Genomic DNA, 13,235 nt, shown 5'->3' with positions numbered 1-13,235 from the left:
CCACTGATTGGCTGCCTCTTGCAGCTCCTGCAACCTGGGCATGTGTCCTTGACTGGAATGAAACCTGGGACCCTTCAGTCCGCAGGCTGATGCTCTATCCACTGAGACAAAACAGCTAGGGCAGATATTCACTAATTCTTAACAGATTTTTCCTCTTTTTTTTGCTAATTAACTTTGTATTATGGAAAATTTCTAGCATGTATAAAAATAGAATAACCAAATGAATTCAAGTGCCCTCAGCAACCAAGTTCAACAATTATCTAATTTTTTTTTATCTGTCCCGTCGCTCACCTCCCATTCTCCTGGACTGTTTTAAGAAAAATCTTGGACATCATATAATTTTATCCATAATATTCCATCCCGGTCCTTTACTGACCACCTGCTATGTCTGTGAGCCACTGGCAAAAACCCACAGGAAAGATTCCTTGCCCGCACAAGGCTCCTGTCTCCAGGGGGATGTGGATCTACCAAACATGGAAAGTTGAGGCAATGATTTGTATGACAAAGAATGCAAAGTGTGACCTGAGCCAGGCACAGTTGTCAATGCATTACAAATCTAACTGTCTTACCCAAGTCCTCCTAACTCCCCAGTGAGGTAGGTAATATTATTATCCAAAAACTTACAGGCGAGAAAGCCGAGGCACAGAGAGGTTAGTATTTTGGCCTAAGGTCACACAGCTTATCAATGGTGAAGTGCTATGAGGCCCAGAAGAAGTAGATCCTTCTATTTGGGGCCCTTAAAGAGTGAGTCCAAGTTCCCCTTGTAGACAAGCAGAGGAAATAACTAGTGTGAGCAAAGGTCCCGGCAAAGAAATTGCTCAACACACAGGGAGCAGGAGCTTTGGGGGCCAACCAGGAATGGCCAGACACGGGACTGGAAAGGCCGGTGAGGTCAGCCTGTGAGAGCTTCTGTGGGCCGCACCGAGGAGTGTGGGCACTCCCGTGACATCTGGACAGACAGCAGAGAGTAAGCAGGTGAAGGATAAGGTCAAATCACATCAGAGGGAGAACGCTGAGACCGTATGAAAGATGGGATGTAAGTGGAAGGGAGACATGGAAGGCCCTTGAATGCCCACAGCAAGCTGGGGGGTGGTCTAGCCTGAACCAGAGCAGTGGACATGGGAGTGGAATGAAAAATATGGAAACAGGACTCAAGTGACACAATGCTAATTGGGACATCTATTTCTCAGACTTCTGGCAGAAGCCCAGCACTGAACAATACAGAGCAAACACTGCAGATTCTGAAAAGAGACGCTGCACCCACCAACAAGAAGCTGAGCAGAGGCCAATTCCTTCCCCAGCTCCTGTGCCCTTCCCCCACCTCCATCTCCGTGTCAGAGCACAGCAGGAGGGAGATCTGTCCAGGAGAGGATTTCTTCGCAGAGTGTTGTTGGGAATAGGGGAGGGGAGAGAAGGAGAAGGTGCTTTTCCCTCTCGGGCAGGAGAGGGAACTCAGTGGACCAAAGATCAGCAGAAGTCCAGAGCCCTTGGAAGTTCCTGGGGGGACATGACAGGTATTTCATAGAGTTTGGAGGACAGAGAATGGTGCCTGGCTCTTACCTGCACGGGGCTGGCTGGAGCAGTCCCAGAGCTAGAATGCTGCCGCAGGACTGGCCTGGACCTCAGAGTTCACGGCCAAAGATGTCCACTGTCTCCACAGGCGAAGAGCCGGCCTGCCTGAGCTGTCCCAATGGGAAGAAGCTGTGGCGGTGCTGCAGAAGCACAGACCCAGAACTACTGTCCAACATTCTAATGAGACAGGGCTGGGGACCAGGGCAGCTGGGAGGGCCTGGCAGGACGGAGTCTGTGCAGAAAACACTAACCCCGCAGCCTGACTGCCTCCTGACAGGCCTAGGCTGGTGTCTGGGAACTCAGAGGGTTCCCTCCATTTCCTGAACTGCGAACAGTTCTGACTCCCTAAGCCAGTGTTTCCCAACCTTCTCTCATGATGAGAATCACCTGGTGGAGTTGTTAAAACACAGATTCCTGAATCCCAACTAAGAAGTGCTAAACTAGAATTTTTGGGAACATATAGGTAAAATTGCATACCTAACAGTGCTCTGTATATAACATCTGTCTTAGAGCACTAGTTAAGTATACAATTTTACCTATATGTTCCCAAAAATTCTAGTTTAGCACTTCTTAGTTGGGATTCAGGAATCTGTGTTTTAACAACTCCACCAGGTGATTCTCATCATGAGAGAAGGTTGGGAAACACTGTACTAGGCAGCGTACCTACATACCAGCCCCATAGAAACACTGAGACATTTGTGCTGGCAGGTGTAGCTCATTTGGTTGAGCATTATCCCGTGCACAGAAAGGGTCACGGGTTCAATCACATCAGAGGGAGAAAGGGTCCCATACTCAGTTTAGGCTCCATCCCCGGTAAGGGGCATGCAGAAGGCAGCCAATCAGTGTTCCACTCTCACATCTATTTCTCTCTCTCTCTCTAAAAAAATCCATAACAAAATCTTCAAAAACAACAAGAAAAACTTGGTTAACACCTCTCATGACCTTCCCTAGCTGGCAACATTTCATGCACATCACAACTCATTGCTGGAGAATTAAGCATGTCCTATGCAACTCCACGGGGCAGGATCTCTGGACACTTGCACCTAGATTCCCCAGACTTCACCCCACGTGTCCTTTGCCTTTGCTGATCTTGCTCTGAGTCGGTTTGCTGTAATAAGTTATAGCGGTGGGCTCTCCTCTATGCTGAGTCCTGTGAGTCTGCCTGGCGATCCATCAAACCGAGGGGTGCCTCCAAACAACCCACCACAGCCCCCCAAGAGAAGCAATGCTAGCACTTGGGTGTCTGCCAGAAAGAGGGTGCAGATGTCAGATATGCTAGCATCAGTCACGTCAAGCCACTCTTAGATTTTAATTTCTCTTTTCTCCTTGAGCTGATCCTGGAAAAAGCAGAAGCGTCGTGGGCTGTGGAGGAGAAGGGGAGAAACAACAGCCAGAAAAAAAAGGATGAACAGTGAACACTTCCTCCCACTTTGCAAATCATAAAAATGAGAGTCTGACCTGAACTGGGTAAGGTTGAGAGTCAGGGGTGGAGGGGAGACAGTTGGAGGAGATGGGGCAGAAAAAAGTGTTGCACTAAAGTAGAAATGACATTTTCATTTTTTAACATTTGAAGGTGAGACTGTCATAATAACTTAAAGTAACTAGAAAGATGTTTTAAAAGCCACGTGAACTGCTTGACATGTTGTCAAGGATGGAAGCAAAGATCCAGAGCGTGTTTGAGGACAACGGGGAAGCAGAATAAATCTATTTCTTGATTGAATCCTACCAAGTTCAGATCACTGAAAAGAACCAGAATCCACTTCCTAAGCCAAGCAGGTGGTCAGTAAAGCCACATGAAGCATCCGGGTAAACATACTCATCTCTAGTTAAGAGAACACTGGCTGTGAATTCCACCTCTGCAATGTCCTAGAAGAGAAGTTTAATCTCTCTGGTCCTCAGTTTATGCTTTCATAAAATGAGAACTTGAATATAAATCTCCCATGTGGTCACTATGGGAATAATGATAAACACACAGAAACTACTTGAAATATTTGGAAGAGGTGTACTTTTGTGCAGTTGTATATTTTCACGGTCTTAACTTGATTTGTGGGCCTGAGCACTTTCCCAAGTTTGAACCCAGAAAGTCTGCCTGCCACAACTGAGCCAGGTGACCTCCAGGACTAGCCCCCATTACAAATGTTGGTCACCATATGGCCCATCACATGTCACTGGACCATCATTTTGTTCCAAGGGAATGAGGCTTGTGTTTCTTCTCTATTAGTATCACTATAAGGACAGATTGCATTTCTTTTTTTTTTTCCAGTACGACCAGAAATCTCTACATCCTCCCAAGTAAACCCCATCCTTGCTTTATATAATGCACATATGACTGAAATTCGAAGCAGGGAAAATATTGGATTCAAACAAAGCAAGTAAAAGAAGGTGTTTTTCAAGCTAAAGCAGCATCCTACACCACCCACCATGGCTGTGGCATGTTTCTGGAAACTGGAGGACCCACATCTACACTTGCTGTGAAACTCAAGAGAACCTGGCTCCCTCCGGAAACTGCCAGCCGGTCTTTCTGCCAATGGGAGTTGGAAACACTCCTAGTACACAGTTCTTGGTTTCCCTCTTTTCCACTGACTATGTAGTCCTGATTGAAGAGAAAACACAAAGGCACTGGAAACACACGTATATCATAAATACGTTTTGAATAAACTCTATGTCTCTCTGACCTTCACTTTCTTCTTCCGAGAATGAGGAAGAGAGAATAGATCAGTTGATCTCAACCTTGGCTGCATCTAAGATCATTTGGGAGCTTTAAAACAATGCAGATGCTCAAGCCCTCTCCTGACCAATAAAATCAGAACCTCTGAAGGTGGGGCTGGAATAGGTACATTCTTCGAAAGCTCCCCGATGATTCCAATAGGACACTAGCACTGGGCTAGATGAGAGTTGTAGTTATTTCCACCTCTGATATTCATTGTATGATCCTTTTCTAAAAGTTTGACCATAAGGCAATTAAGTTGGCTCCCCATGCTTCTCATGAAAGCCATCTAAATGCTAAGGTTTCTCCTTGTGAGACAGACAAAAATCTAGGCCAGCCTTGTGGACCAACCAAGTCAGAGCATGGTTTTGGAAACTTTTCTAATGCTAAATATCTGGGAAACAAGGATGATATCTAAGATGAGGGGAGTTTGTCATTTAAAAGCTTCCAGGGCTAAACAAGAAACATTACATGTGTGAATGAGGCCAGCTATAACAGTGAAAATAGGCATGGTGTGTGGAACTAAACTTGTGTGCCCTGGTTGCAGGCATTCAAACAAGCTCCTTCTCTCCTTCCTTTCTTCCTTTCCTTTTCCCCTCCCTCTCTTTCTTTTGATCACAAATATCACATTGGCAGAATGAAAGATTAACCTGCATGTCTAATTCACCTGTGAGTCCCCTGTCTGAGACATTCTGATAGGTTAGAAAAGAAGTGGAAATATTACAAAACCATCTGCTCATTTCTAGACCTCCAAAAGACACCGTGTCTTCCATGTTCCTTGATGGTAGTGGACAATGAAATGAACAGCTAGTCAACAAACCTGCTCCAAACCCACCCAAACTCCTTTTCTCTAAGCATTGTCATGGTGCTACAAATTTGGCTCCAAATCTCAAATTAAATATCTGCTGAGAGTCCTTTGGTTTCTATGTGCCATTCTGATTTCCCTCTTGGGCTTATTGTAACTCCTTCCCACATAGAATTATGAGCAGCAAACTCCTCTGATCATAGCATGGCCTATAATTTCAGGGAAAAGAGACTCTCCAATCTCTCCAACACTGGCAGGCCCTACCAACCAGCTGTCCCCTAACTCAGGGCTTCTCAGTTTCAGCATTATTGCTATTTTGAGCCAGATAACTCCTTTGGAGGGAGAGCTATACTATGCACTGAAGGATGTTTAAAGCAACATCTCTGACCTCTAGCTTCTAAATGCCAGTAGCCACCCCTCCCAGAGTGGTGACAATCAAAACTATTTTATAACATTGCGAAGTGTCTCCTGGGGGACAAAAATCTCTCCCTGGGTGAAAACCCACAGATCTAACTGCACACAGTGTCCCAGTGCCTGTCAAGAAAGCGGTACAGTAAGCTCCATCGGTTTGGGACATAGCCAGCATAATATCCAAGCTTCCCGAAGAAGGGCTGCAGCTGAACAGAAACAAGCTTCAGTGAGATCAGCTGTGTCAGTTCCATTTAATTGTAAATTTGGACAGGCTCTGCTGAGTGAAGTGCAGAATGCGTCTTGCCTTGGGCACTAATATAATATCAGAATAAAAGCAACCTGAGAGGCATTTGTTTTTTGTGGAAAATGCGTGCATGGGCAAATCTCTCCTCATCAGATTGTTGGGAATTAATGCGGAAGCTGTAAATACAGTCTTTCTCTTTTGGATTGACTTTGATCTATTGTTATCCCTCCCTTTTTAGAATCCTTTAAAGGCCATTTTCATTCGGATTCTTCATCAGTGAAGCAGGCAGGCTTCAATAATTCCACTCAAAAGCCTCAGTCACTTTCTGCACATGAGCCATAAGTCAATCAGCGGAGCAGCTCTCTCCCCTCAATGGCTATCCCTTTAATGCCCCGGGAGAATAGAAGATAGATGGACCGGGTTGCGGTAACTAGGACAGGTGTGTAATGTGAAGAGAGCATGTTTAACTGACATTTCCCCCCTGTGTTAAGGTTATTGAATATTTGTGATAGAATCACCACAATCACAACTCTACCATGCCCTGGAGGAAAAGGCGCAAAAGAGAAGTGAGTCCACCTGTGGTGAGGGGCATGCTCCATAACATTTGCCTCCAGTGGGGTCATTAATAATTGAATTCTCTAACAGCAGCCTGCATTTCAGCCATTGCTAAAATCCACATGTGAAAGATGACAAGAGCGCCTATTGTCACAGGGCAGTCATGAATCCAAAGTAACTGAGCATCAGTGTGTCAAATGGTTATGGAAAGAAGAGAAAGGCCCCTCTCTCAAAACAATCTTGCCTCTCACTCCTTTGCATTGTGAACCCCTCTGAGACCCAGCCTCCTCATATTTAAAGTGACACAACTATATTTTCTTTAAAAGGTCATCAAAAGTTTTAGAAATCTGCTATGGCAAGTGCCTGGCATAAGTCCTGGGCCATGGGAGGGGCTCCTCCTCATCATCACCATTGTCATTGTCACTCTCATCACCATCACCATCATGACCATCATCATTTCTTCTCAGAGAGATGAAAGGGTTGGTGGATATATGCTGTACTCTTTACTTGTGGCAGACAGAATTCTAGTTATTCATTCCGTGGGATGTTGGAAATAGGGGAGGAAGAACTTTCCCCAGGTTTCTTACTTTTTGGAGAAAAGTGCGAAATTTCCCAGAGCTCCAGGTCCTTGCAGACTTTTCATGCCTGATTGGAAATAGTTGCTTCAGGAATATTCAGCTGAAAGGTCCAGAAGGCTATGCAAATTGAGTGTATGCTTCCCTGTCTTTTCTTTCCTTGAAGAGCCTGGGCTGTGAACTCATGAAAATTAAAGACCTGCATGTCGACAAACATCCTCTCCACTCCAAACCTGAATGCCAAGTGGTTTGGAAAAGCAGTGTGGATTAGTGGGTAGGCCATGGATAATGAAGATAGGTGCACATGAAATCAAATTCTGATTCTCCCATTTAATAGTGGTGGGATCCTTACCATCTCTAAGCTTTAATGTCCTATTCTGAAAACCCTGGTGGGATAACTCATCTGGTTCATTTCCTGTAAGGATGTGTGACAAATTTATGAAGAGGAGGATTGTGGTTTGTGGAAGGAGCCCATAAAATAAAAATAACTCTTCAAACTAGAGGTCACACCCTGCTAGTGTTGCTCAGTGGTTGAGTTTTGACCTATGAACCAGGAGGTCAAGGTTCAGTCAGGGCACATGCCCTGGTTTTGGGTTCCATCCCCATTAGGGGGCATGGAGGATCAATGATTCTCTCTCATTATTGATGTTTCTCCCTTCATCTCTGAAATCAATACAAATATATTTAAAACAAAAACAAAACTAGAGGCTGTAAGATGCTGAGGCCAAGGCAACTGTTTTGCCCAGCGAAGAGTTCAATATCAATGAGGAAGGAGTCTTTCCTTCTCCTTCTATCAAGGGAGTGGCTACACTGTATAAGGCTGGAGGGAGCACTAGATGGAGGACATGACTTTGAGACACAGCTGCTCCGAGGCACAAAGGATCAGAGACAAAGTGGCAGAGATGTCAGCAATGCTTGCATACTCTGGAGAAGAACCACTGCCTTCTGAGAGCTCAAAGACAATCCAAGAGGCCCCTGGACCAGAAGGGAGGATTAGGGAGAGTGGGATTCAGGAGATTTTTGTAATTTGGGATCAAGTCAGAAACTGTTGCTTGTCTAATGTCACCCTTTGATATTTCCAACTAAGGTGCCAGGGGAGACAAGGGATTTACAAACTGCCCATCCTTGCAACTAACGGGAAACAAGGCAATATTAGGTTTGTGGGAAAGGCAATACCTCTCAAAGAGCCTTCCTGGGAGCCAGGAGTCCGCTTCCTAGACCAGCTCTGCCCTACGTATGAGGCTGTGGTGCTGAACGAGACTTTGTGGATTTGATTCTCAGCCACAAAAATCAGTGGTTAACTTGTTATAGACTCCTCGGCTGTAAGATCACGTTGTTGAATTCGGTAGTGATTCTGCTGAGGCCCTGGGAACCAGGGTCTGAGGTTCTCTCCATGTACCTGAGTGGACAGGGAATAACTGCCCCTCTTGCAGTCAGCATACCTCTGGCATGGAGGGAAATCTCCCCACACTAAACCTAGCCATTAGCCCAGTGCACTCAATACATCACTTCATTCTGTCAAGTAACCCGGCACCCTCCATCTTCTCAGCTAAGTGCTAATCTAAAGATCTTCCCAAAAGGGGGGAAAGGGGAGATATCCTGGAGAAACACAATTTTAAACAAAAAATGACATATACACGCTTTTCTTCCTACAATGAGGCAGTTCTCCGGCTCTAGGACATGGACTTGAATGGTTCACCAAAGGTTCCAGTTAGTCCTGTGAGAAATAAAAGTGAAAACAACTCCACTTTGCAGAAACTTTAGAGACTTTTCCTTGGAGCGGGTGTGTAGGAGGAATTTTAAGCGCACATCTGTGCTTTCTGTGTGTGACATAAATTGGGATCTTGACCACAGAAAATGAAGAAGGCTAATCTAATTTGAAGACTGAATGCCGGCAAATGAATGCATGGGAGTGTCTGGGGACCCTAGTGATCCTATTGCTGAACACCCGGGAGAGAGGGGTGATGCTTTTATCTTCATGGCAGGAGGGGTCCTCAAGAAACTCTGAGAGCTTGCTTCCAGCTTTAGAATGATGTGACTGTAGGCCGGTGACCCTGTGACCTGTAAAAAAAAATTGCTTGATGGAAACAGAAATACACCCTGACAGGCTCACAAATAATTGTAATAGAAGTTACCCAAGCTATTCCTTATATTTTAAATTAAAATATTTTTTATTGATTTTTAGAGAGAGGGAGGAAGGGAGAGTAAGAATCATCTATACAAGAACAAAACATCTATTTGGCTGCCTCTTGCATGTCCCCTACTGGGCCTGCTGGGAATTGAGCCTGCTGGGAATTGAGCCAGCAACTATTCGGTGCACAGGATAATGCCCAACCCACTGAGCCACTCTGATCAGGGCCAAGCTACTCATTATTAAGCACCTACCATGTGCCAGGGAATGTTCATTAGAGCTCTCTTTCTTTTTCTCTCTCTGTTCTTCCTCCCTCTCTCTATATAGATAGAAATGTAATTTTACACAAAAGGTCAATTATTAGCATATAATAACCCTTTTTAGATGAGGTCATTGAGGTTCAAAGAGGTTAAGTTGACCTTGATAACCAGCTAACAGATGGGAGAGTTGGCATTTAAACCCTGATCAGTCCAACTCCAAATAATTTTCTACCATTTCATCATTTATGGGGAATCATTAGATATAGGTATACAGTATTTGCAAAAACATAAAATGATAAACAGTTATATTCACAGTGGCTTAATCTGTTTAATGGTTGCTAGCAAAATCCCCCCAAAGAAAAGAAAACGTGGTGGCAATTTCCTGTGATGATTCAATATAACACAAGATAGCACTATGCCTAGACTATTAGGTGAGAAGTTGGTCAGGGCATTTCCTACCAGGAATCCTTTAGGGTTTTGCTACTCAAATTTTGGTTCATGGACCAGTGGCATTGCTATCACTTGGGAGCTTGTAAGAATTTCAAGTTTTGCCCTGGAGCTACTGGACTGGAATCTGTCTTTTAATAATGTCCAGCAGTGATCTTTACCTATATTACAAGTTTGAGAAATTCTGATGTAGGGCACCAAAGTAAAACTAATATAGATTGTTTATAAAACTATGGACACCCCAAAATCTAGGCTTGTGGAGTTCTGTGATTTATAATGAGTTTAAAAACATTTGCCTTTAAAAGAAACATGGTACATAATTGTATGAGAACATGAATTGAACACTAACTCTCTATCTCATGCATTGTCAGAGCACTTTATATTTATTATTTTATTGAATTCATATGACAATTCTAAAAGTTAGCCAAGCATGGTCCTCATTTTGTAGAGAAGAAACTGACATTTATAGAGATCAATGAACACAGTCAAAGTCACTTAGCTCGCAAGTGGTGGCTCTGGTATGTGAACCCACGTAGTGTGATACTGGGGCTTACACTCTTGAGTTGTCTCTCTCAGCCCAAACAAGAAAACATCCAGCAGAGTTCAATGGAGCATTGTGCTTCAAGGAAGTCAGCCAGAGATACAGTCTTCAACGGTAGCCTCACTATACACTAATGCACACGCCCATCAGTCTGCAGAAGGTAATTTAATAGTAATTAAATGACAGTATGTAGATGAATTAAAAAGTAAATTAAACACAGTGATCAAGCAGTGTCAGTAATAATGGGACATGATTTCCCTCCAGCTATGTTACACTGACACAGACACAACCTCACTTGTGGTACATACACACTTGGCCGGTGAGGTTTATTTAATCTTGGTCTAATCAGAAGACTGACAAAGCCAAATGGAGGAGCCTTTTTCAAAACCACTCACCTGTATTCCTTAACAATGTCAAATTTATAAAAAGAAAATTAAAAGGCAGGGAAACTGTTACAGATAAAGGAGACTAAATAGCATGCCAAGCCAATATACTATATAACCTTTGATTGAATCCTGAATGGGGTGAACAGTGGTAGAGCCAACTATAAAAGTAAGTATTATGATGATTTGGGATATCTGAATATGGACTCAAGCTTTATTAAAGAATTGTATTGGTATTAAGTTGACTGTGACCATTGTATTGTGATTTACAGAATAAAGTTCTTGTTTTTAGGACATGATACTGAAGGGTTTAGGATTGATGAGTCATTTATATTCAAACCTTCCTCTTACATGATTCAGAAAAAAGAGAGGAGCAAGATAAGTCAGATGTGACAAAATGTTAACAATTTGAGAATCTAGACGAAATAAACATGGGTGTTCATTGTCTTACTCTTTTAACTTTCCTATAGGTTTGGAACCTCAAAATTTATATTTGGGAGAAAATGAATTAGTGCTGAATTAGAGAAAATGAATGTTGTTTCAATAAAATAATGCCACTCAAGTAAGAGAGAAAGGATCATGTGTGGTGGGGGATAGGATGTAGGAATGAGGGGCTGCAGAGAAAGTTATACTTGGAAGACTAGGAGTTACCAGCAACCGAGGTGAGCCAAAGGTAGGTAGCCTACTGTTGAATGTTATCTTGAAAGCAGAAAAAGGGAAATAGGAATTGCAATGTACAGAGAGATCATTGTGGACTTTGGTGTAATTTGTCAACCCTGCTTTGCCATCACCAGTCAGTAGTTGACACCAGAGTCCCAGATTCCACTCTGGCTCATCATTTTGAACCAATCTTCCTAAGCATCCTCTTACCTGAATCTAGAAAAGTTCAGGGGAGCTCATAGTGGCCACCCACCCACTTTCTTTGTTAAAGGGTTAATCCTCTCAGTCATGTTTGTCCCACCTTATCCTCACCCCCAGTCACAGGTAACTGAAGTAAGATTGGGCACTTGAACTAATCTGGACCAGTCAAGTCCCTCTCCTAGGAATCTCAAACAAGAAGAAAGTGAGTCATATGGAGAATCTGAGTTGAAGAACTATGTAGGACCAAAGCAAACTATAGCTAAAAGCAAGGTGACATCATGAGGGAGTGGAAACCATAAATGTCACATGCAAAGAAAAGACAGAAGAAAGTTGTGTGGAGAAAAACAGAGGTAAAAGACCCTAGTCATAGAGGGTCAGAACAGCATAGGAGCTGCCTAATCTGAAGGTTCCTCAACTCCTAGCTCCATTTCCCACTAAGCCTGGCTTCCTCCCTACCTCACCTCCAGGGAAATATTCTCTTATTTCTTTTCCTGAACTAATTGGGTAAGTTTCAGTTTCTTGAATTGTGCTCATTTTCCTGCTGGATGTGACTTGCTCTCTCTCCCCCTTTGGCTAGGATCTCCTCATCCCACCTCCTCCTCATTCAGTAGCAATATCCCCAAGCCCCAAACTATTCATTTCATTCTCCCCTCCTTCCAGCCAATCCATGTCTCTAAGCCAGCCCTGCACCTGGGCTTACTTGAATGGTGATATGATTGATTTTACTATTCCTTTTGTTAATGCATATATTGCAGGGCTACTTATTTTATTCAGTAGCAATATCCCCATTGCTAGTACACTTGATTGCCTTGGGAACTCTAGACATCTAGGTCCAGGGAATATACCACTTATATTTTTATTATAATAGTAATGTATGTTCATAATAGGATTATTGGGGAAAATAGAGAAGAAAAGAAGAAGAAAAAATAATTTATAATTCCATCATCAGAGATAAATCCTATTAATACTTGGGCTCATTTCCCTTCAGACTTGACTTAACATAATTCAGATTACATAACAAATATACTTTTTAACCTTGGTTTCCATTACATGAAAATAATTTACCTATATTTTAAAAGTTCTTTTAAAAATACATCCTTTTAGCCTGCCCAGTGTAGTTCAGTGATTGAGGTTCAACCTATGAATAAGTAGGTCACAGTTCAATTCCTTGTCAGGGCATATGCTTGAGTTGCAGGCTCAATCCCAGGTGGAGGCATACAGGAGGCAGCTAGTCAATGATTCTCTCTCGATATGGATATTTCTATCTCTTCCTCCCTCTTCCTTTCTCTCTGAAATAAATAAAAATATATTTTAAAAATGAAAAAGAAAAATACAGGCCAGGGTGCTGGGAAACCACTGTGATGGATGTCAAACCTATTGAGATAGGCTCTCAGGAAACAGCATTGGGAGAGAGGCCAGATCTAAGATGAATAAACTTCACTGTGATTTTTTTTTTTAAAGTTGTGTTTCTAAGAAATTACATACTCTAAAGCCTGATGATGGTCGCTAGGGACTTTCCCATGCTGGTGATAAAGGATAAGGCTTATGTATCCAAGGTAAGGACATCTGATCAGGTCAGAAACCCAAGAATAAAGGATTGATGGGGTGAGGTGTGGGGCGGGGGGGGGGGGGGGGGGGTTGTCCAAGGTAATACAAATGAGAGACGTTTGTTTCATGCATTCATTCCTTCAGCAGACATTTATCGAACACCCACCAAATGACAAGCACTGTCTAGACTTTCCG

Source organism: Pipistrellus hanaki (genome assembly GCF_964339955.1).
Source record: "Pipistrellus hanaki genome assembly, chromosome: 17".
Lineage (NCBI taxonomy): Eukaryota > Metazoa > Chordata > Mammalia > Chiroptera > Vespertilionidae > Pipistrellus > Pipistrellus hanaki.
This window is presented reverse-complemented; position numbering follows the sequence as displayed.